The sequence below is a fragment of the Cervus elaphus genome, chromosome 8, assembly GCF_910594005.1.
Source record: "Cervus elaphus chromosome 8, mCerEla1.1, whole genome shotgun sequence".
NCBI classification, from domain to species: Eukaryota; Metazoa; Chordata; class Mammalia; order Artiodactyla; family Cervidae; genus Cervus; species Cervus elaphus.
Genome location: NC_057822.1, coordinates 54,327,001 through 54,352,754, shown reverse-complemented (window position 1 = coordinate 54,352,754; position 25,754 = coordinate 54,327,001). Strand labels below are relative to the sequence as shown.

General features: G+C 43.3%; 1 protein-coding gene across 2 annotated transcripts in view; it reads left to right on the top strand.

Annotated features, from left to right (window-relative positions):
• MYO1B (myosin IB) overlaps positions 1 to 25,754 on the top strand; it is a 188,322-nt gene that overhangs the window by 1,863 nt on the left and 160,705 nt on the right. The window contains exon 1 of one of the 2 annotated variants that reach the window (XM_043910538.1): positions 17,450 to 17,588. The exons of the other annotated variant lie outside the window; for it this stretch is intronic. The gene's annotated coding sequence lies outside the window, so the exon portion shown is untranslated. Of the gene's footprint in view, positions 1 to 17,449; positions 17,589 to 25,754 lie in introns of those variants that run through there. 2 annotated transcript variants of the gene reach the window in all.

Below are 25,754 nucleotides of genomic sequence, written 5' to 3'. Positions count from 1 at the left end.
GCCCACTCAGTGGTAATGGAAAAGAGCTGTACCAGCTACTAGGATGTGGTCAGATTTTTAGGCCAGGCTGAAAAGCAGTGGGATTTGTCCTTAGGAGCGATTATGATGTGCAGCTGAAGTGGGATGCTGTCCAACCGCCAAGCTGTTAGTCGTTATAACTAACACACTGCCTGGCAAAACATGGTGCCATGGGCAGCAGCAGAGGGAGACTGCCTTCCTTACTGTTGTCTTGCCATTTTGGGCTTTTTGTTTATGTTGTGAATTGTTTTGTAAAATAGAGCACAATTGGATTCCTCCCAAGTACTCTTTGGAATATACATTAACAAAATGCAAAGTGTAAGACTGTCACTGCTACCGAAGACATGGATGGGGGATGCTCTTAAATAGCTGGTCTCTGGCCACAGGCCATTCGATGGATTCCCCACTGTATGATGAGGCTGGTTACAGGCTGCACCCTCTCCATGGGATGGGATGAATCATCACTTTGTCAACCCTGGAGTTAAAGACAGACTCTCCCTGATTGCTGCACAGCTATGCAAAGCAATGAGGAGCTTCTGACGTCAGTGGGAAGGAGTGGGGGTGGGTGGGAGTGGTATCTGGCCAAGAAGGGAATCCTCAGAGTGTAGGATCTATGTTTTTAATATTTGTTCTCCTTTTGGGCGAGATTCTTCTATTGTTCCTCTGACTTCTTCTATTTCTCATTTTTTGGTTGTGCTGGGTCTTCATTGCTGAGTGGGCTTTTCTTTAGTTGCGGAGAGCAGGGACTACACTTTGTTGTAGTGCATGGGCTTATCATTGCGGCGGCTGCTTTTGTGGAGCAGAGGCATGAGGTGCGTGGGCTCCAGTAGTTGAGGCTCCAGGGCCCTGCAGCGCAGGCTGGGTAGTTATGGTGCACGGGCTTAGTTGCGCTGTGATAAATGGGATCTACCTTGACCAGAGATCTTACTAGTGTCCTCTGCAAGGCAGATTATTAACCACTGGACCACCAGGGAAGCCCCCTTCTACTATTTTCAATGGACACTTTGATTTTATGCTATCATTTAGTATTTACTATGTGAAAAGGGTTTTATATACATTATTCTATTAATTCTCACAACTTAAGTGGATATTATCTCCATCCTAACTTTTGAAACTGAGGCCTAGGGAGTTTGGTAACTTGCTTAGGTGTGTGGGTATCTAGTAAGTGGTGGAGGTGAGACTTGAATTCTAATCTCTGATTCCAAGGTCCACAGTGTATGGTATGATTTTCTTTTAATACTGGGAATGACAGCAACTTGATTATCTATTTGATTGTGCTTAGTCTCTCAGTGTCCAACTCTTTGTGACCCTTTGGGCTGTGGTCTATCAGGGTCCTCTGTCCATGGGATTTTTTTAGGCAAGGATACTGAAACAGGTTGTCATGTCCTCCTCCAGGGGATCTTCCCGACCCAGGGATCAAACCCAAGTCTCCTGTGTCTCTTGCATTGCAGGTGGATTCCTTACCTGCTACACCATCGGGAAGCCCAAGTATGTATTTGTTTAGCCATTTTCAGATTTCATATCACTTTCATGTGATCTTACCACCATTGATTCTTACCATGTGATTCTTACCACCATCTTACCACCATTGATTCTTTCAGAAACCGCTGTGAGATAGGTTTGAAAGGCTAGATTAGTGACAACTCTTCAAACTGTATTGTTAAAAAGCTTTGCTGTTTGATGGCCTGTGTTAATAAATTTTAAGTGAATGAAATAAATGAAAAAGTTAGGCTGCACATGTGTAAAAATAGATGTGTTGTTTTTTGGCAGGGGGAACATTTAAAGGTAGTGGAATGGAGTAGATCATATAGTCACTTGATATTTATTGAAATCTATTTTAGCCCGTCTTTCTTCCAGCCTTTATTAGAACACTGCACTTTGCTTCTTTACTGAGACCTAATGCCAGCGTGTCTTTTTAGAAGAGGAATAAGGATGGAAGGAATGTGATTCTAAAGAGGAAGTGGGACATCAGAATTGGAGTCATACACAGCAGCAGGCCGTAGATTTTCCCAGCACTTGCTTTTTGTCCTGGCAGTCGCCTTTTACAGAAGACATTCTTCCTTAGGGAAGTGTCAAGGGTCTTTCTTTACAATATCCTCTGAGATCATCACATTTCTGAGCTCTGTGGGAACACACATTCCACAGGATTTCTGTGCTCATCCTGTCCCCACAGGGGAAGGGAAGGGAAGCTCAGGCATTGACCTGAGAGGGGAATGGAAGTGGTATCTATCCTTGGGGTGGGGAGTGGAGTGTGGTGCTGGACTGGAGGCACCTGACCTTGACCTAGGAGACCTCCGAGTGCAGGAGTGGAGTGGATTCAAAACACTGGGCATCATTAGTTGCTTATTGACTTCTCAGAATGCTCCTGGGCAAGTGGAAAATTCAATATTGGTTTCTTTTTGTTGTTGTTGTTCCTAAGATAACACTTTGAAGACTGAAAGTTCTACCTTTACTGGTTTAATTATTTCAAGCTAGGACATCATTTGGGGTCTTCAGAGACTGTAGTATAAGTGCAGTAAGTTTTGTCTCCTGAGGCCATTACTTTCCCATCCATTGGATGTTTAGAGGGGATGCACACATGTGGGTTGCTGAGTGCTAACTGGGAGCACCTTCCATACCAGCTAAGAGGGATGAAGGATGCTCTTATAACCAGTCAGAGGTTTCTTTGCAGTTGCCAGTGTCTTCATCAATTCGTATCTTATTAAGTACACAGCTGATGTAGGGCTGTGCATTAAAAAATAGCAAAGGAAGTCTATTGTGTATCAGAGGATGTACAGGGCAGCTCAGTGCACCCAGAGAGTGGATGTTGGTGATGCAGAAAATGACTGTGACAGCCGTGGTGACCAAGGCCACGCCAACACTTGCTGCTGAGACAAAAGCTGGAAACAAACAAAAGTGTGAGCGGGAGGACCCAAGCACAGCGCCTCAGCCTTGGTTTTGTTCTGATGGTGCCAGAGGGCTGAGTCTCTGAACACCTGCCTCTGAAGGCTGGACTGGTTGAGAGGTTAAGGAGCTTCTTTCTTGTGAATTTGCTGCCTGAGGAGAGAGGACTGTGTCCTTTTTTAGACCCCGAGGATGTATAAAGTGCCATCCCATGGGAGAGGGTGTTGAATTCCATGGTTGGTCCTGCTGTCCAGCAAAGTCCCTCCTGCTTTCTTCCCTGCCAGCATTCCACCATTCCTCATCTTGTGTTCAGCCCCACTGAGGCTGTTCATAGACTTCAGGCCTGTTTGCATTGTGAACTGGAAATGCCAAGTCACCGAAGAATCGTAATATATTTTGCTACATGACATTCATGCTAAGTACCATGTCAGGCTGCATCCTGTATTCTCCATAGCCTGATTCATTTATTACTCATTGTTCTTTAGTAGGAGGTATTTGTAAATGGGGGGTTGAGGAACCGGCCCGGGCTAGTAGAGATCAAACCCAAGACTGTGTGCTTCGCTCGCTTCCTCTTGGTGAGTGCTTTTGGAAGCCTTGAGGAGTGAGTTTTATGGATTTAGAGAGCGAGCCCACCCTGACAGTCTCTGTCTCTCCTAGACTGCTTCCTTTGTCCCCTGGAGTCAGGGCTCCTGTGTCCTTGACTGGACTAGTGCTGGGAGAGTTGGTTGAAATGCTTCTGCGTTTCTCCTTTTTCCCCTGTGTCTTGTGCTTGGCTCTCCTGCATTGTTCTCTTCTCTTAAGTGAGGGAGACTTGGTGAAACAAACGAGGAGCCCCGTGCCCAGTGACCTTTCTCATCCTCTCCTGATCACCGCCTTCCCTGTGGGAGTTCACTGACCTTCTGGGAGTTTTCCGGGGCTTTGTCTGATCTCTGGCCTCCAGTCTTTGTGGGCACAGTTATGCTGCTGGGCATCCAGTTGGAGCTCAGGGTCTCATGCATGTGGGTAAACTGTGGGAGTGCCATTGCAGAGCTGGAACTTTGGGCGTTAAGACTTTGGACAAAGAAAGGAAGAAAAGAATTGGTATGAAATGCATTCTCGTCCAAGATAGGCAGTTTTTGAAGTTAAAGTCTAGAGGTAAGTGAAAATGGATATTCTTCCTTTGCTTATCAGATAAACCACAACATGGAGCTTTACAAACACCAGGTGCCTGGCTTTCGTAGATAACTTGGAGGGGCCAGGAGGACACCAGGTCTCTGATTTCCAGAGACTTCTGATCAGTCCTGCATGGACTCAAGATGCCTTGAAATTACACAGATGGCTTCATTTTGCTGTGTTAAAATGAAGATATGATTCAGAATTGTACCTTACAAGTTTTAAAACTTGTTAAGAAAAAAAATTCACTTCCCTGAAGAGACTTTAGAAAACTGCATTGAAAGGACAATGGAATGGAGCAGGTTATTCATTATTGGTTTCGTTATTGTGTGTGTGCATATTAGTTTACTGCTCATTTTCATTGGCTTCATGAAAACATTTTCTGCACACTTCCACCAGAAGAGAAAAAAACAAACCAAAAACCTTGGTTGAAAAATTCCCGCTGGCCCTACTGACCTTTGCCAGTGTACACCTTCCCTCTCTTACCCTGGTGCTTATTTCTTATAAACTTTATATTAATAGACTCTGAAGCACTGTTTGCAGTGTTCAGATTGCAAATAAGCCCAGTTCCTAGCTGATCATTTTCTCCCTTGAAAGTGCTTCAAAAGGATCATCACTCTTTTTATTCATTTTACAAAGTCCCTGTCTTTAGACAGGGACAGCTTTTAGGAAAAGTTTAATTTTTATGAACATAGGGCTTAGGCCAGTTTGCTTGGCTTTTTTTTTTTTTGGCAGCCCTTATGCAGTCTAATTACAGTTGTAATATGCTGACCACAGTTTTGATTTACTCCTAATGTGGTGAGCCATCTAGCAAAAAGTTCTCACTTGCTTGAAATCTTCAGGGTGTTAAGAGACATTCATAAAAATATATGAACCACCACATTGGGTCAGACTCAGGAATTTGCGTTCTGCCGTAGCAGAACACTAAGTATTTTGTGACAGTGAAAGAGGGGACTGTATAGCTTTTATAGATCTTGGGACAATCTCTTTAGCACCCATCATTGTATATAATCTCTTAAAAACCTCTCATCCCTGTACCTAAATTCATATATTCAGATTCTTGAATTGTTTATTTGTATCCTGTGTTGTAAACATTTCATACCTTCTTTAAAGGCAGAACTTGACTTTCTTGGTGTTTTGACTTCAGATATTTAGTTTTTGGAATGGTAGAGTGGTAAAGTTGAAAGGGCCTTCAGGCCACCCTCATAACCCCTTCCATGTATCTGAGAACTGCCCAGGCTCAAAAAGTTACCCAGGGATACATCTGTCACTGGACTCCCAAGTCTTTGAACTCCTTGCTCAGTTTTCTTTCCAGGGAGTATCTTACTCTCTCTCCAGATCCATCAAAATCCGACCTTAGGGCCCATTACCTAAGTAGTTGTTCCTATGTCTGCACTAACAGCATTCTTCTAGTCATCTTGACTTTGGATTTTGGAAGCATCACTGACTTCTCTATTTTCTGTGACTTTTACATCCGTCCACTCAGTTACACTGTCTGGTTGAGTGTTCCTTTTATTTTCAAATCCCTAAGTCTCTATTCTGGTTCAGGCCTTTAAAAGTCTGGGTTACCAGAATGCAACATTTCCCAAAGGGCGTTGTTCCATGAAAAGTTAGTAGATGTGAGTGTAAAAAAGAGTTCCTTGGCCAAGTAAGTGTTGGTTAAACAACATTTTGAATAAGTTTCTTTAAATAAACTTAAAACAGTTTCCTCTTTGCAGAAAGCCTTATCGTGGGCTTTTATTTGTGACTGTGCACTGTGGATCTCCAAGAGGAAGAAGGGGTGTGCACATGTCCCAGCTTATGTGACCAGTGTCCCCCTTTGTGGCAGGATCACTTTGTAGGTAGCACTGCTGGAGTTTCTAGATCTGTCACTGTCTGGCTTTCCATGACCTTGTGTTCCTTGGTTCTTGCTCAGATGCTCCTTTTGCTTCTCTACCTTGCTCTCCTGGATCTCTCCTTTTTCCTGGAAGTCGCTCTCCACCTGTCACACCTGCACCAGTTTTCCTGAGCTGGCAGCATTGACTGTTTCACAGCTTAAGCACAGAAAACATTTGAAACAGTCAGAGTATTGGAAGCAATATTGCACACCCATAATAGTTAAATTACTGGAATTCACACCAAATGCCGTGTTCTGTCTTTGTGTCAGTTGACGTCAAATGCATGTTGCATTCTTCTCTCTCCCTCCGCACAGGTTAACTTGCATATATGTTCTCCAAGCGTGCGGCTTGTTTATTTATTTATTTTTTTATTTTGTGTTATTGGAATTACATTCATAATAAAAGTTTAGGGAGAATTGATATCTTTAGGGTCTCATGGCTTCCCATCTGCAACCTAATATACCTCTGTATTGATTAGGTCTTTATGTCTTTCAGTGAGAGGACTTAGAAGACCTAAGTAACTTTTGTAATTTTATGTGTAAAACTTTTTCACAACTTCTCTTAGATTGGTGCCAAGGTGCTTTATGGTTTTTGTGGGCATTGTGAGTGGAATCATTTAACACGTTCCTGATTGGTGTCGCTGGTATACAGGAATGGGATCAATTTTGTGTTTGTTTATTGATGAGTTCTTGACCAAGTTCACTTTACAACTAGTGTTTGCTCTGGGAGCCTGGAGTCTGGTGGCTTTTCTATTTAAAGTGTGAAATAACTAACAGCCTGTCATGGAAATGTCATAACTCACTTCAATTTAAAAAGTCTGTATGTCACTTTCAGAAGTAAGGGGAAAGGGTGATTATTGGTTGTTTAATGCATTCGTGTATTCAGGCATCAAATGTCTGGTTGCCTAGTATGTCCTCGGCACGGTATTAGGTGCCGAGTAACAGTGAGCAGAGCGGGCATGTTTCTGTTCTCATGGAATGTGAGGGGAGAGACACTGCGGAAGTGAACACAGATGTTTATGACATGTTTATGAATTGTGATATTCGCTATGAAGGGGAAGGACAGGACACTGAGAATAAGAAAGATGGGGAGGGGAGACTTGGGCTTGGAGGCAGAGGGAAGGCCTGCCTTAGAAAGCAGGCGTTCACGCAGTTGCCTGATGGGCCTCCCCAGGAAGAGAAGGATGGTGGAGTTTTCCAGGCAGTGAAGGTGGGTCCAGAAGCCCTGAGGTGCAGTCCTGCTTTAATGATCGATTGATGGAAATGTTAGTCATCAATGATTTAAAAAGTTTGACTTCTCAGTAAGTCATCATCATAGTAAGTCATCAGGAAGATCCCCTGGAGGAAGGCATGGCAATCCACCCCAGTATTGGAGTTCTCTTTCCTGGAGAATTCCATGGATGGAGGAGCCTGGGAGGCCCCATGGGGTTGCGAGGAGTTGGACACCACCGAGCGACTCACACGCCCTCATCATCACAGCGGTATATGATAGTGTTTAAGTTACGATGACATAAAAATTTGGTCAGTGTGTTCCCCTTCCTTCTCAAACGAGGCTCCCCAGGTAAAGAGAGCGCGGCCTGTGTGGCGGACCTGAATGGGGCCACTGCCCACCGCCAGCCCCTGGTCCACCCCTGGAGCGCGGCCGCTGCCCTGGTTCCTGATGGCTGCTGGGCACACCAGCGTCCTGGGCTCTGCCCTGTTGGACTGAGGTTTGCTCTGCGGTCTGGAGAAGCCCTCTGTCTCCTCCTGGGAGGGCTCTTGAGCAGGGCCATCTTTGGCTGTTCCAGGGTCTAGGGTCTCTCTCTCCCATTTCCCTCTGGCCCCTTCTCTAGACATGCAGAGGGTGCTCCTGTGACAGGGTGGGGTGGGGGTGGGGGACACTGATCTGAGTCATGCACACTTGATTCCACCTCAGAATACACACTTAAGTCACAGCTCTTTGGTCTTTGAGGCTTTGTATCTGGGCCAAGTGTGTTAAGGTTTGGTTCTCCCTCAGGTAGTGATGACCCTCATTCAGCGAGAGGCAGTGTGGTTCAATTTTTATAGACTTTGCTTTGGGGAAAGTACTGGGTTTGAAACCTGACTCTTCTGCTTAGCAGCCCCTGTCCACATCCTGGGGCACATAGCTTAATCTGTCTCTGCCTCCGTTTTCTATCTGCAACATTTGGATAATAGCAGAGCCTTCTTCCTTGGGTTGTATTGAGAATTCAATAAGTCAAAATGCGTATAGAATACTGTCAGGCACAGAGCAAGTGCTTGGTATAAATGTTAGTTGCTACTCCTCAGTCTTTCCTGAAAATGGATTTCTGGGGTTCTTCTTCGCTTTCTCCCACTAGCTATTCAGATTTGTTTGACTCTAAGCGGTGCATATAATATATGATATGCTATAGGTCTCTAGATACTCCTCTGAAAAATGTATAGGAAGAAAGATGACAAAGAAACCAAAGTGTTCACAGTGATCATGTTAATTTAGTAGGTTGGGATGGCTTACTTTACAACCCTATTTATTTTCCATGTTTTCTGTAATCTGGTTATGTTAGCTCTGAACTGATAATAATACACAAAAATCTTATAAGAAAGATCAGGCTGCTATTGCCCAATGATTCCCTCAAGTAGGGCAGAAGAGGGTGGGATGCCTGGGGTCTGTCTGTTTTGATTGCAGTTCACAGGTGGGGGAGTTTCCCATGTATGCTTATAGTTGCAGGAGCACACCGTATTTAATAAGTCTTCAGCAGAAGTATTCCTGAAAGTTAGAAGACGGGGATGTGGGTTCTTGTGAGGCTCTTCTGTCTTTGAGTGTTTCTTTTTCTGTCGTCATTTTCCCATTTTGTCTCTTGCTGCACTCCCTGAGTGGGCCTCTGGCCATCTGCTACTCTTTTTGGTTTCCTCGTATTCCCCTCCCTTTGAGAACTGCTTCTTTCAGTACCCCATCTTTCTCCTTTACTTGCTTGTCTCATGGAAATGATGCACACATTTCTACAATTCAAAGTAAAGACTAAATTTTATTATTTTTAATCATAAAAATAAATGTAACTTTCACCCTCAGAAATCTAAATTAAGTTGCCTTTTATTTACTCATATCTAGAATTAATTAACTTCCTAGCTCACTAAAGGCTGGGGGAGTGGTCTGTGTTCTGTGTGCTAAGTCACTTCAGTTGTGTCTGACTCTTTGTGACTCCATGGACCATAGCTCGCCAGGCTCCTCTGTCCATGGGATTCTCCAGGTAAGAGTACTAGAGTGGGTTGCTGGGGGTGGTCTTTGATTTCCTAAATCAAAGTACTGAGAATCTTGGGGGACTTGGAAAATTGAGGGAATGTTGAAGTTGAATTTCTCCTCTTTTCTTATTTTGTTTAGGGTTGTCGGCATGGCCACTTTCTTGTTATGTGTCAGAATTTTTAAAGTTTTCCAAGCTTAAAGAACAATGGAAAATTGTTGTTGTTCACTAGCTAAGTCGCGCCTGACTCTTTGTGATCCCATGGACTGCAGCACGCCAGGCTTCCTTGCCCTTCACTGTCTCTCGGTGTTTGCTCAAACTCGTCCATTTAGTCAGTGATGCCACCCAACCATCTCATACTCTGTGCCCCCTTCTCCTCCTGCCCTCAATCTTTCCCAGCATCAGGGTCTTTTCCAATGAGTCTGCTCTTTGTGTCAGGTGGCCAAAGTACTGGAGTTTCAGTTTTAGCATCAGTCCTTCCAGTGAATATTAAGGGTTGATTTCCTTTAGGATTGACTGGTTTGATATCCTTGCTGTCCAAGGAACTCTGAAGAGTCTTCTCCAGCATTGCAATTTAAAAGCATCACTTCTCGGGTGCTTAGCTTTCTTTATGGCCCAACTCTCACATCTGTACATGACTACTGGAAAAACCATAGCTTTGACTATATGGACTTTTGTTGGCAAAGTGATGTCTCTGCTTTTTAATGCTGTCTAGGTTTGTCACAGCTTTCCTTCCAAGGAGCAGGTGTCTTTTAATTTTGTGGCTGTAGTCTATCCGCAGTGATTTTGGAGCCTAAGAAAATAAAATTTTCTGGAAAATTGCCAAAATACATCTTTAGAAATAGAACTTGGCCAAATTTGACACATTTCCTCAAAAGCCCGTTGATTTTAATTACTTTTTAAAAAACTTCAGCGAGCTTTCCAGTTTTCCTTTTATATGTCCCTTCTCAAGTAATTGTGAATGGAGAAATGGGCTTTCTGCTAAGTTTATTTTATCTACAGGAATTTATTTTTAAGCAGTGGCATGCTGTAAATATCTCAAAATGATACTAGTGAGAATTTCAAAGGAATGTGACAGCAATGTTGCCTGGTATTTACTTGAGAAATATTGCTAATTTCAGTGATGTTTGACAGTCAAATATAAAATCTAGTTGAGGGGATTTAAATAAAGGGATGCCTTCCTATACTTTATTCCACAGTTTGTAATGTTTTTCATCTTCAACCACAATGTCTGATTTGAACAACATAAATATTTATGTGTGTTCTTTCTCTGGTATAAGGACGTCTAGTTTACTTATGGTAAAATCTAGATTGATAGATTGGGTGTAAGGAATCCTCCTGCCAATGCAGGAGACCTGGGTTCCATCCCTGGTTTGAGAAGATTTCCTTAGTGAAGGGAATGGCTACCTATTCCAGTATTCTTGCCTGGAGAATTCCATGAACAGAGGAACCTGGTGGGCTACAGTCCATGGGGTCACAGAGAGTCAGATGTGACTGAACCACTAACACACATAACTGGGATTTAGTATTTACTTTTCAAAGGGATTTATCAGAGGAATTCTTTAAAAAGGCAACAACATATATACGACTATTGAGTAAGGCAGCAGTTCTGAAAGGTCTGTATTATCACTGACCCACCAGGCATGGACGAGATCTTATAGCTTGTCTGTTTCACTTCATCTACACCAGTACATCGAGGAAGAGAAATTTGTTGGATTTAGCTGATGCATGCCAAGGGGATGGCATGAGTTGTTTGAGAAATAGTGGTCAAACTGTCAGCCCAACCTTAATGTTTGCCATTTGTTGATAATTTTAAAAAGAAACAGGAAAATGTAGGTAAAATGCGACAGGAAACTGTTTCGTATCTCATGGACTTTGGGATGAAAGTGTTGACAGCTTCTCCCCTTGCATGGAAAAATGCCCCTTACTGACCTGTTAGTCAGCAGCCCTGTCGGACACTTGGTACCTCGGGGCTTCACCTTCTGTGATTCTACTCCAGCTCTGCATTTGCCCTGCTGGCAGCCGCGCCTGTGTGTTGATCTTCTCTTCCTAGAACAGTTAATAACCACAGCAGATGCTGGGAGCCCAGTTCCGCAGTCATGCAGCTGTTAATGTGTCCAGTTAGATTTCTTGAAAGAATCAATTTTTAGGATCTCACGCTGAGGGCTACAAGTATAATGGGATTTAGAAGGAAACATGATTTCGTGGGAGTTTGCGTTGGATGTTGCAACAGATGTAACATGAAGGTAGCGTGGTAGCTGAAGGGAGTTCTGTAGTAAAATTCCCATTTATCCTGAAACCAGGCAACTCAGAAGGTCCAAGACTACTAACAAACACTCACTTTTGGATATTTTGTACTAAAAAAAAAAAAATCACCTTAAGAACATTATAGAAAGTTTAGGAAAAGAAACTAAAAGAAGACACTTCTTGAGCCAGCTGACTGTAAAATATCAACTATGACCATTTCTGAATATTCCTTTTCAAGCTTTCTGTGTGTTTGTTTTGGAATGATTTAATCATAGTGTTCACGTATTTTCTCTGTTACTACAGGGTTTGAAATAAATTTTATAGTTGTGTATTCTGTTGAGTACAACCATTTTCTGAAGCACCTCCTGTTTATTGGGCATTTGGGTTGCTTCTACCACTTTACTCCTGTAAAATAATGATTCTATGATGAACATTTTTGTACGTTGAGCCTTTTCTGTATTGTGGGTGATCTGCTGATGGTGGCTGTTGAGAATGTGCTGCTTGGGTCAGTGATCGTGGTGAGTGTTCTGCTGCATCCTTCTTTAATCAGTGGGGGGATGTAGTGACTGGGTGGAGAGGGCTGGGGAAGTGGGGGTCTGGGATGACTCCTGAGTTTCTAGCCTGTGTGACGTTGTGAATGGTTGGCACAGATAGGCTGAAAGTGGTGGGTTTCATTTGGGATGCGGGGCCTCCAGACAGAGAGTGGGATTTAACAGATCCACGAAGCGCAGACACTAGGGCTCAGGGACAGGCCAGGGACTGAGGTCTGGATGGAGGGACCGTCAGCGTCTAGGTGTGATCGAAGCTGTGGATGTTGTGAGGGTCACTTAGAGTGAGGAGGGAGGAAGGGAGAAGGTGGGTGATAGAAGTCTGGGAGGCATTATTTTGTGACAAGTGGACAAAGGAGAAGAAGCTGCTGAGGAGAAGGAGGAGTGGTTGGGGTGGGAAGTGGACAGCCAGGAAGAAGTGGCCAGAGGGAAGCCAGGGCTGGAGACAGGTTTTAGGAAGAAGTGCGGTGGGCAGCAAACAGGTGGTGACATTGTACTTGAAGATGTTTCAGGGGCATGTGCTGAGTGAGCTCTGGATGCCTAGGAAGGATGGCAAAGGTCAAGGTCAAAGGTCGGGTGCATCAGAAAGCTTGGCTGTGGGGGGAGAGAGAAGTAGGCAGTCTTATAAGGGGTTATAGAATGTCGTATTAATCTGCATGCACTGCTCTGACAAAATACTATGACTGGGTGTGGTACACAGCAGAAATACATTTTCTCACAGTTCTGCAGGCTGGAAGTCCAAGATCAAGGAGTCGGCAGGTTTGGTTTCTTTGAGGCCTCTGTTCTTGACTTACAGATGACCGCCTTCCCACTGGACCTTGTAGAGGCATCCCTCAGTCTATGCTGGCTGTGTTCCTGTTACATTATGAGGACACCAGTCATGTTGGGTTAGGGTCCACCCTAACAGCTTCATTTTAACTTAATCGCCTGTTTAAAGGCCCTGTCTCCAAGTGTTGTTGTTGTTGAGTCCCTCAGTCGTGTCTGACTTGTTTTGCAACCCCATGAACTGCAGCCTGCCAGGCTTCTCTGTCCTTGGAATTTTCTAGGCAAGAATACTGGAGTGGGTTCTCATTTCCTTCTCCAGGGATCTTCTCGACCCAGGGATAAAATATGGTGAAGAGAGGTAAAGAATCCACTTGCAATGCAGGAGATGCAGGTTCGATCCCTGGATGGAGAAAGATCCCCTGTCCCATACTCAGAGGTGCTAGGGGTTAGGGCCTCAGCATGTGAATTTGGCATTGGGGTGAAGACACAGTTCAACTCCTAACAGGTGGATTCTAGATCTGATGACACGCTTGTTCTCTCTCCTTCCTCCACACCCCCCATCCTGCACACCGTTGACCCTCACACAGAGCCCACGAGTGTGGCTGTGGTGACCTTTGCTCTAGTCTTATCCTCACCTCCCCCGGTCCCTTGGTGTCCAGGTTTTCTAGGATTTAGGCCTTGGCTGGCTTTATTCTCTTCCTGGAATCAAGTTCATTTATTTGTCCAACTCTTCCTCAGCTCTAACTCAATCTCATATAGCAAAGCATTCATTCTCTCAGGTGTAAAAGTTGTGTCTGGTTAACCCTGTAGTAAATTTAATTGATGCTCAGACTAAACCATTCTGTAATCTTGCCCTCATGGCTGCTCATTTCACAGTTTAAAAAAAAAAAAGCAAAAACAAACCATAGTGGAAACACTGATTTAGTCAGGGTTCAGTCAAAATTTTTATGAGTTCCCCTCATATTTTACAAATTAATGCTCCCCCCCAAAGTTTCGATTTGGATTCCTTCCCACCCCCCCACCCAAGAGCCCATGTCAGCTAAAATAAGACTTGAGTGGGTGGCTATCCCAGTAGTGCCTGGGGGCAGAACTATTTGGGTAGATATGGTATTACTGCCTTTTTTCTCCAGATGTGGGTGGTTTTTTTTTGGAATTAAAAGCATATAGAAGTGTAGGTTCTCCTACTAGATGCAGACGAGGGAGGTTTTCCATGCATGGTATTGGTGAAGGAGTTGGGGTTGAACTGTGAGTATATGTTATTTAAAATGGTTCTCACTTTGGGGTGTCTGTATATGTGTTTACATAGTGTTTCTCTCAGTAGTCTATTGAAATATATCAGCATGATTTCTACATAACAGTTCATATTTTCATTGAAAAGGCTACCAGATTTCTCAAAGGAGATAAATTATGGATAGATTTACTATTTGGCTACCTAAAATAGAAGCACCCAGATTTTTCTGGGCAAGCTTGAGAGGAACATTTATCTCTGTCGACAGCTTTAAAAGAAGTATATAATTTTAAAGTATGAAACTCAAATTTAGTTTTTAATAGTAACTTCTGTGTTTTTTCTATCTTTGAGAGGTAGGTTATTGGAATGACATGTGACCTTGTACTCTTGACTCTATGTCTGGTTGTGGGTTTGAAGTGTTATTTTTGTGCTTTCTTAAATGACTTAAGCACTTCTGACTGTACATTTGGGACAGAATAAATATGGTAGTTGGATATGGTTTTGAAAAACCAACTAGATTTTTAGCCTGGCAACATGATAGTACTGTTCATTCTTATAACTGTCTAGGCTCATAACTTTAAAAAAACTCTTTAAGCTCCTAGTGACCTCCAGATTGGCTGGGTTAGCTGGCGCTCTTTTCCTTTGTGAAATATATCAGCTGATGCCCATAACACAGGAAATGCCAAGTTGGAGGGCCATCCTATAAGTGGGCTCTTGAGTTTCCCTTCTTACCAGTCTATGCTTATCTGGACTCAGCTGTGTTTATTTCAAGCCTATTTATGCCATCTTTACTTATTCTTATAGTTAATATAATGTTTTTAAAATGTATGCAGAAAGAATTGTTTCTACGAAAAATCATTTGATTATTTTATAAACCACCTAATAAGAATAAATTTCTAAAAGTGATTACAGCTGATTTAGGAGTAGCTGAAGTAACTAAAGGATTTGCTGTTGTTTAGTTGACCAGTCATGTCTCATTCTTTGTGACCCTGTGGACTGAACCCGCCAGGCTTCTCTATCCATAAGATTTCCCAGGCAAGAATACTGGAGTGGATTGCCATTCCCTTCTCCAGGGGATCTTCCTGACCCAGGGATTGAACCTGTGTCCCCTGCTTGGCAGGCAGAGTCTTTACTACTGAGCCACCGGGGAATCCCAGAGGATTTGGGAGAGCATAAAATAAGTGTTCCCATTAAAATTGTCAGTTATTTAGCATAAGCAGATTAACTTGTGATTATGTAAAACCTGAGAATCTTAGTGACTCAAATAATCACACTCACAGTGGGTGGGCCATTATAGGTGAGGCGGGAGGTCTGCCCACGTGGCCCTGGTCCTCAGTCCAGGGTGCATGTGATGGAGCTGTGCCCTCTGAAACACTGCTTACCCTGTGGCAGAGAAAGGGCAGATGTGAAACCTTCTTAGCTATACACCTGAATTCAGCAACCCCGTAGAGACGAGTAGTGAGCATTTGTCAGGAATACTGCAGTCCACCCCACATTGCATCCCAGGTGTCTTTATAGCCTTACCTTTCTTTGAAGAAATTAGACCTGGAAAGTGATGCCATGGAGGACGTTTTACAAGAGACCACTGGAGACTACAGTCAATGGACATAGACTCAGAAGGCCTCAACACTACAGAAAAAGATTGGAAAATAAATATATATCTTTATAGGGTTTATTTAAAATAATAGGTTTAGGGGGACTTCCCTGGTGGTCCACTGGTTAAGACTATGCTTCCACTGCAGGCGACCCAGGTTCCGTCCCTGGTTGGGGAACTAAGGTCCCCATGCTGCTGCTAAGACCCGGTGCAACTAAACACATATATTAAAAAATAATAGGCTTTGGTATATATCATTTACTTATGACTTCCAACCTTAACTGACCTTTAAAAAAAAACAACCAGCCAAACTTAAGCATTAGGATGAAAAAGGACCTGAGTCTTAAATCCTCCTCTCTCTCTGTGCTCTGCCATCAAGTTAGTTTCCCACCTCTTATGATAGATTTGTCTGTTCTTTCTCTTGCACTTACCTTGTTTCATTTCTATTAGTTCTACCCTAGTTCTTATTCCTGACTTCTAGATTCATGCCCCAACTGAATTTCCTGCTGCTAGCTTGTACATTATGCAAGTAGAAAAAGGTGTCCTTTAGGGCAATCCCAGCCCCTCAGGAGCTTGACTTGATGTCAGTCCCCACATTACCCCTTGGCTGGCCCATTTTTATGCAGTGCTTGAACTGAACACTGCACAGAGCAATCCCACTTCCTGCTTCTACTCACTCCCCCAACAAATTCAGATTATTTCCTGATCAAATTTCAAATTTTTGTTGTCTCCATGTCTGCTCAAAAATTTTTGATGACTTCCCATCATCTCTAACGCCTGTCCTCAACTTCATTTTCCATCCGACTATCACCAGTGACTGTCAGACACACTTGTTGCCCCCTGGATGCACTGAGACCAGTAATGACTGTAAGAGGCAGGCTGTGTGATGCCCCTTCCCCTCTCCCCCGCCTCGACCCCCACCACCTCAGCCCTGCCCCAGCTCTTCTCTCCTCCCAGCCTCACGACGGCCCCGCAGGACGTGAGATTAGCTGTCTCCTGCTGCTGTTCTGTCTAGACACCATCTTCTGAATAGGTCTTGTACCTCTTGTTTAAGTTATTCTCTCTTTAATCACATTCTGAGTGCTCAGTTGCTTCAGGCGTGTCCGATTCTTTGAGACCCTGTGGACTGTAGCCCACCAGGCTCCTCTGTCCATGGGGATTCTCCAGGCAAGAAGACTGGAGTGGGTTGCCATGCCCTCCTCCAGGGGATCATCCTGACCCAGGGATCAGACCTGCATCTCTTAGGTCTGCTGCATTGGCAGGTGGGTTCTTTACCACTAGCGCCACCTGGGAAGCCCCTGATCACATTCTAGTAATCATATCCTACTCATCCTCAAGAAGGATGGTCAGGTTTCACCTCTTCAGCCATCCTTCTGTGATTCTCCTAGACCATGAAAATAGTTCACCTTTGAACATAGATGGTAGTCTCTATATTCTTTTTATGGTTAATTATCAGCCCTATGTGAGCACTTGTTTTTTTTTAGATTTTTTTTTTTAAATTTTGATGTGGACCATATTTAAAGTCTTTGTTGAATTTGTTACAATTTTGCTTCTGTTTTATGTTTTTTGGCTTGCTGGCCTTGCAAGCTATGTGGGTTCTTAGCTCTGCCCACCAGGGGTTGAGCCTGCCTGGCATTGGAAGGCAAAGTCTTAACCACTGGGCTGCCAGGGAAATCCTTGAGCGCTTGCTTTATTCGTTGCATTGCTCCTGAGAATTTTTTTCACCCAGCTAGTTTGCCAGTGACGGGAAGCAGGGAAGGGTCTCTCGTTCCTTGTTCTTCCAGTACCTTTGCATCCTAGGGGCACAGGTCAGAACAGGAGGCTGTGATTGGAAGAGCCCAGCCTGGTTAATCATATAATGCAGTTCTGGATGGAAGCTGAGGCTGTGTCTTCCTAGCCACAGGATATTGAACTACTTCCCCCCTCTTATCTGTTTGCAATATATTTGTTGTACTTAGTGTGTTTTCCCTGTCACAACGAATGTTTGTCTCTCCCTTTCATATGAACTGAATGCTAGAGTGCTGGTTAAACTGGTGGAAAAAACAATGGAGAAGAAAAGTTGGTAAGCAGTTTTAATTTCTAAACTCGGATGTCATAATTGTGTCATTTAAAGAGAACTCCGTAGTTTTTAGATCTACCTGCCTACCTACTTATCTAGTGAGAGACATGATTAAAGATAGAGTGTAAATTTAAGGTGTTTAGGCCTTTTGAGTTGATGCTGTACAATATTAAAATGTGGTAGTTTGAAAGTTGATGCATTTGGTTTTAAATTCAGTAATGCTTCCAAAATGAGCAAAAACTAGAAAAAAGTTATTCCAGAAAATAGTTCCAAATTCTAATCTGACTGCTAATTTTAGTCAATTTAGGTGAAGTAACCCCAGTGTAATTTAGCTATTTTCTTTAAAAATTCTTTTTCAGTGACAAAGTCATTTTGCCTTCTCAATTTACATATCAGTGTCATTTTGGTAACATGTTAGCTGTTTTTGTTTGATCAGTTCTCAACTAATAAACATTCATGAAGCCCTAACGTAAATGTATAAACATCTCTGTCTTTGATTAAATAGTGTGGATATGTAACTATCCACTAAAGTGGTTTAGTGGATAACTGCTTGAGGAAGCTTCTGAATTTTTATTATTCCAAAAATACTTTTTCTTAACCACAAGCACAGAGACATTACTGAAGAGGTAGTGTTGAGTGATGCATATTTTTCTTTTACTGTAGTTTCTTTTTCTTTAATTCTTATTAGAGTATAGTTGGTTTTATATAGATTTCTTAATTTTTAATTTTAGATCCCTTTTTGCTTTCATAACTAGATACATTTGTTAAAACAGCCAGTGCCATTTTGCAGCTAAGTGTGTAGTTGTAAACAGAGAACACGGTCACATGTGTCCCGATGCCTTTCCTGATGGTGATCCTGTGATTTTGTGCATTTCCCTCTGTGCTGTGTGTGGTTATTCCCTTTATGTATATATATATATATATATATTTGTTTTTTTTTTTTTGGCTGGTGAGGTCAGAACAAAGAGAGCTGCGTTCCTTTATGTCTGAGTAAGTGTCATTGGGAAAGTTTTATGTGGCCTGGCATTTTTGGTTTTTCACATTCTTTGTAATCAGACCCGTGATTGCTTACCCTGAAATGAAGGAAGTCAGTCTTTCCCAGTTGAGCTATTCATGCTGAGTCAGTAATGATGGGAGCCGGGACAAGACCTTAGGAGACTCTGTGTTCAGCTCCTCTGTGGGGAGACTGAGTCTCAACGTTGGCAGTGCCCTGGGTCCCCCTGCGCTACTGCATGGAACTCGGGGGATTCTTTCTGAGCCACTGTGGTGTTCATTCCAACCTCTGGTCTGTTGCAGAATGCAACAGCTGATGTTTCCCGGAGAGATCCTTTGCTTCCTTACCGCAGAGAGTGCACTAAATTCAGTACATTTCCCTCCATTGTCACCGAAGAGAGCCTGGGTGACGCAAGGAGGCTTTTTTAAGGAAAGTAGTTTTGCTTTGGTGTACCCCAGGCTATTTCATGTGAGTGTCTTTGTTCAGCCAAGTGTCCTCAAATATTGACATATAGGGACCCCCAAACTGCTGGGTACAAGGAACCCTACATGTGTGGCTCCCAGGTACAAATCACTGTACTTTGAACTTTAGGGGAACAGCTTGCGTGCTTGGATGGTCTGATCAAGTATACAGAGAACAGAGAGAAGGACTCCAAACCATGTAAGCAGGAGGAGGGGCTCGGGACAGGAGAGCTTGGGTGCGGGTGTGAGCGTGTGGGACGAGACTGAGACCCTCTGATTAACAGGCCGGTTCATCTGGAAGGAAAGTTGGATTTCCCCCGGTGGCTGTGTTCTGTTCAATAACCACTGGTCGCATTTGGGGTCTGAGCACCAGCCAGGAACTAATCAGAGCCGTCAGAAGTGCCAGGTACACGCGAGCCCTTTGACGTTCACCTGGGGGTCCCAGGGCGTCAGGTTTGCCAATCTAAACACGCTGGACTTCTTGGAAATTTTTTTAATCCGTCATGAGGGAACGGATTGAGAGGCCTGTTGGTTATAATTTGCAGGTCCCAGTGCAGCTGAGTTTGTGTTTCTTACTATAACAGTGGTTTATAGTTTTTGGCTCCTTTGTCCCTCCGGAAGTCATAGGCCTTTTCAGACATTAGCTCATGAGTTCTCATAATGTCCAGTGTGAGTGGGACAGCACCACCATAGGTTCCCCCTAAAGCCAGGACAGCTTGTCTTGCATTCCCGATGGGTACCGCGCTGAGGAAGGGGGTGGAGAAGAGGCATGGGGGTGGGTGGCGTTCTCTGAAGGCACCCTGCCCTTTGGCAGTTGATCCTGCCATGACTCTGCAGAACTTCCTCCGGGAAGTGACGGTGGAGACAGTGCTGTTGGCTGCGTGCCTCCTCGGGGTACTGACCTCCATGGGATGCCCATTGCACAGGAGGCAATGCTCGAGGTTATTTACATGGACACACCGGCCCGGAGACCTCAAGGCTGAGCAGGGGAGAGGTTAGGAGAAGCAGGCGCTAGGGAGGGAGAGAACTGGCATCTGGTGACAGCCTCCTGGGAGTCGGGCTTTGCTTTCTCAAAAGAGAAGCAGACTGGATGTTGTCATCCCTGAGTTTTTAGATCAGAAACTCAAATTCCAGAGGTGAATTTCCTTGGATGCAAGCTTGGGTCAGTGATTCAAAGCCTGTGATGTTCCATGTTGGGTGGATCAAATGGGAATTCTCAGTCATGGTAAACGCTTGCTACTAAACTTGTGAAAAGTTACTCTTTCCCAAGTCAAGCTTCTCTTTAAGAACCGTGGAGTATTCTGAAGTTTGATGACTTAGGAATTAGAGTGAAGAATGTGTGTGTAATATAATAAGTGTGAAAGCCTATACTCTTAGACCCATTAGGAAAGCTTCCTCTTCACCCTGGCTCTTCCAGAAACCAAATATGCAACATCTCCTGGGTCCATTTCTGTCTCTGGTAAAATAAGGATTTGCCTGGGATCCTAAGAAATTTTGCTTATACATCAGAAGAGGTAGTTTGTAGTTTGTAATCCAAAACCTTCAATGTTGTCATAGCAGCCAGTTATTTTTGATTCAAAAGTCTTTCTAATTAGTCTTGATAATACAATTCATCATTTCCTTAGTGAGAAAAAAGCTTTTTTTTTTTTTTTTTTTTACACATCACATTATAAATTATAAAGTTCTGTCTAGATGCTATCTTTCAAATCCTTAATAACTGGACCGTGCCCGGGGTTGAGGGTAGCCCAGCTCCTGGCTGACGGCTTTGGTTGATAAGGCCAGCCTTGCTGTACCCAGACAGAAACAAACCTTGACATTGACATTGAGTGGTTCCTGGCCCATCTCTGCCTATTCAGAGGTACCCTCTGGGGTGTGGATGCTTAGATACCCAGAAAGTTGCAATAATTGCCTTTTGCATTCACAGAGCTTTATAAGATCTGGGTCTGGCTTTGTGGTTTATGGGCTTTTGTATGGTTTTAGCTGTTTGTTTTCATTCCCAGTTCAAATCTATTCCACTTTATCATTGCCTGATAACTTAATGTCCTTTGTATTATCCATAGTTGGAGCTCAAGACAACAGTTATTATATGGAAACTGCCCAGTAGTTAGGCCTGTTTCTTTCCTAAATCTAAGATGCTAACAAAGGCCTTCCTACTAGCAGTCTATTAAATATCCTTAACAAAACACTTTGGAGAAAGATGGATAAAACCTCAGTATGTAGTGGCTTTAACAGTGGAAGACAGGATTGGAAAATCAGATAACTATGTGAAGTAAAGCCATGAATCAGCATCCCGTATACTATGAGCTTCTCTAAGGAGTGTGTTGATAGGAATGAAAATTGGTACCATCTGAGCCTTTTCACAAATGCACATCATGGCCCATTTGCTTAGACTTGGGGGAGCCCCGCATAGCACCCTGTGTGGTCCACCCACCTCTTCTCCTTTAAGAAACACTCTGCTTGAGCTAACTGTCCTAAAGAATGCAGTTTTCATTCCACTTGCCCTTAACTTCACAAATACTGAGAAAGTGTTTTGGCCTTCAGTTTCTAAGCCAGGTCTTTCTTATTCCTGGTGAACCTCATGAGGCTCTCTGGCAGGAAGGGTAGAGCTAATGGAAACAGCCCTGGAAGGAAAAATGGGCTGAGTCAGTCCCACGTGCATCCATCCACCTGTTCCGCACACCAGCGCCCTGTGCACCCTCCCTTGGCCAGGCAGCGGGGGTCTTCACACGTGGGGAGCCCAGGCTTTCTCCAGAGGCCGGAGGAGACCAGCAGGCCGACAGTTGTGCTGAATGTGTAGGGCTTGCTCGGAGCACATGGCCTTTGGGGAAGGGCTGCTCATACCGGTTTAAGTCAGCAGGGTTTTATTTAAGACAAGCAGCTCAGCTGATCTGTGGAGCAAAGGCCTACAGCTAGAACCACTTTCCTGTCTGTCCCAGGAGGTCCCTCGTGTGAGGTTTGCCTTAAGGGGTTGAGAGACTTGGTCAAGCAGCAGTGAGAACGAGGAGGAGGGCTGGAGTCCAATTGTGGAGTCATGTCAGCTCTGATGAGGAAGTTTTTTTTATATTTGATAAAATATACATAACATATCATGACCATTTTAACCTTTTTAAATGTGCAGTTCAGTGGCATTGAGTATATTTACATTGTTGTGTAACCATCAACACCATTGGTCATCTTCCCAAAGTGAAACCTTGTACTGGTTAAACAGCAACTTCCCTTTCCCGCCTCCCTCAGCCCCTGGTAACCACCGTCCTAGTTTCTGTCTTCATGAATTTGACTGCTCTGCTGCTGCTAAGTCACTTCAGTCGTGTCCGACTGCTCTAGGACCTCACATAAGTGGAGTCATGCAGTACTTGTCCTTTTGTGACTGACTTATTTCAGTTGGTCAGAAGGTAAAGAATCCGCCTGCGATGCGGGAGATCCGGGTTCGATCCCTGGGTCAGGAAGATCCCCTGCAGAAGGGAATGGCAACCCACTCCAGTATTCTTGGGGCTTCCCTGGTGGCTCAGATGGTAAAGAATCTGCCTGCAGTGTGGGAGAACTCTGCAATGCAGGAGACCTGGGTTCAATCCCTAGGTCAGGAAGATCCCCTGGAGGAGAAAATGGCAACCCACTCCAGTGTTCTTGCCTGAAGAGTTCCATGGACAGAGGAGCCTGGCAGGCTCCCATCCGTGGGTTCACAAAGAGTCGGACACAAATGAGCGACTAACACTTGAACCGTTTCAGTTAGCAAGATGTCCTCAGGTTTCATCTGTGCGATAACATGTGTCAGAATTTGCTTTTTTTCTTAAGGCTGAATGATATTCCATTGTTTGTGTGCCATATTTTGTTTTGTGAATAATGCTGCTTTGAACATGAACATTTGAGTCCCTCCTTTCAAATTCTAAAGTAGAATAGCTGGGTCACATGGCAGTTCTCTGATATTTTTGAGCATCTCCTAAGGAATTTAAATATTAAAAGATGCTGGAGAGTTATTGGAGAATTTAGGGCTTACCTGATCAATGGAGAAGGAAATGGCAACCCATTCTAGTATTCTTGCCTGGAGAATTCCATGGACAGAGGAGCCTGGTGGGCTACAGACGATGGGGGTGCAAAGAGTCAGCCATGATTGAGTGACTGAACACACACACAGAAGGTAAAGAACAGAGGGGCAGGTGGCCATCCAATTTGGCTGAATTTTAAAGTGTTGGATATTGTTGGTGTAGCTCCAGAGTGTCATAGCTCCTATAGATCTATTTCACATTCCTACCTGAGGCAGAAATACTTACATTGATCAATTTATAAAGCCAGAAACGATGGCCATTTCATTGGTTATAAAAATCAGGTTTCCTAGGGATTCTAATGAATCCAGAAGGATTTAAACTAAAGCATGAGGCTGTTGGATTTGGCTTATATTCTTTTTGCTCATCTACATTTTCTGATTTCTTTTTTCCTTTAGTGAACTTGTGTTGCTTTTAATCATTAAGATGGTCATTTGACATTTCAAAAGTCACCTATTTTTTGTCTCGATTCTTACTAGACTGTGAGCTCCTGGGGAGTGTATGGGACAAGACGGTACCATGATTATTCAGAGTGTCCCTAGCACTTAACACAATGCCAGGGACCAACAGGGCTGAATAGTGTAAGCGGTGGTTGAACCGAATTGAATGGAAGTTTAATCAGACTTTTCTCAAAGATGAGGTTGGTGCTATTTTGAAAGATCCAGGAAGGAAGTTTCAGGTTTTTTTAGCCCATTATGTTAGGTATTGAACCATGTCCTATAGACTTGGCCTCTCTTTTGCCTTGTTTTGCTATCAGGATTTGCTGACTCTTATTTTATTCATGAAATCTTGCCACATTGGCCTTGTTTTCTTAGTTAAATGTGTTTCTCATGTTATCCTTAAAAGCATTAGCGATGTCTTTGGGAGCCAAATAGCTCAATTCTATTTCCTGTCCTTTGTTGATAGTATTGTGTTTTTAGAGGAATGGATCAAAGTGGCTTGAAGCCACAGTCATTATTTTGCCTTCTGATTGGCTGGGAGGGAACCACCCAGCCCAGGATGGCAGCTGTGAGAATGTGCACTCTTGAACAACTCAGTTGTCAACCATAAATTTGCATACTTGTTTTCCTTTTGTGTTTGTCTGAATGCCTGCCATGTGCCAGAGGCCGTGCACTGTGCCTTTAGGGAAATAAAGATGAATAAGGGTGACTCTTGACACCATGGAGCTGATTCTCCAGAAAAGGGGCTACAAAGCATACAAGACTACGGCATAAGGAGGTTAATGAGGGGAACTCGAGTCAAATTACAGTGGCTGCTATGGTAAGAAGGCTCCCCGAAGGCTCTGCTTCTGATGTATATTATAATAGATGTATTTCAGACGTCCTCATTTACAGTTATCAGAGCAGTAGATAACCTGCTTTCATTAAGTTTTCCTGCAAGTGGCATTTATAGCTTTGCTTAAGAAATTTCTTCACATTTAAAAATTTATTTATTATTTATATCATTTATTTACTGGGAGACTCGCAGGGTCTTAGTTCCCCCACAAGGGATTGAACCTGGGCCGTGGTAGTGAAAGTGTCATTAAGAGTCCTAACCACTGGACTGCCAGGAAATTTCCATTATTTACTATTTTTTTAAGTTGAATGGCTCGGATGGTAAAGAAACTTCCTGGAATGCTGGAGAACCAGGTTCAATCCCTGGGTGGGAAGATCCCCTAGCGAATAGAATGGCAACACTCTGCAGTGTTCTTGCCTGGAGGAATCCTTGGACAGAGGCGCCTGGTTGATGACATCCATGGGGTTGCAAAGAGTCAGACACGACTGAACCACTAACACTTTTTTTTCATAGTTGATTTACAATGTTGTGTTAGTTTCTGGTGTGCAAATGATTCAGTTTTATATGTTTTATATTCTTTTTCATATTCCTTTCCATTATGGTTTATTACAGGGTATTGAATATAATTTCCTGTACCATACAGTAGGACCTTGTTGTTTATCTGTTTTATGTAATAGTAGCTTGTAGTCCAAGGTTTTTTCAAATTTAAAATTGTGTTCATAAATTAATGTTAATCCTTTTTAACCATTGCCCAGCTCAGCTCTGATTTGAGAATGTTCTTTCAGATTCTACAGTAAAACTTTCAACTTAAAAATACACATTTGCTCTCATCTGTGGCATTCTGAGGCTTTTGAGTAACGTAGAAGACTAACAGATAATATATTTCAGCTTAAAATACATCTTAGTCAGTCATTAAATTACCAATTACTTTGGAATAAGTTTTAGTGTTGCTGTTTTGATGTCAATAGTAGAATGGTCATGCTCTTCATAAGGATCTACTGTATGGTTTGGCCATGTCTGTGTGGGGCTCTTGGCTTGGGGAATGCTGGTCTTGACATCCCTAGGCATAGACAACATGGTAGGTGACTTGTAATTTAAGTTTGGGGCTGGGTGGACTACTCATATATAAATGCTAGGTTATAGATGGCATTTTAAGATGCTGTGGGATGTTTATGTTTCATTCTTTTGGATTTTGAGGGATTTTTGAAATGATGCTTTTCAGATTTTAAATGGTATTTTTATGCTGCAAAAGATGCCAGTAAATGAATTGCTATACACTGCAATATAGGTAGTAAGTTTGTGAGATGAGAGTAAGTGGGGGAAGGAATGGTTGTGATAATATATTTTGTTTTTCTTGGATGGACAAACAGGTGAAAAGAGCTTGTGCAGCCATGGAGTC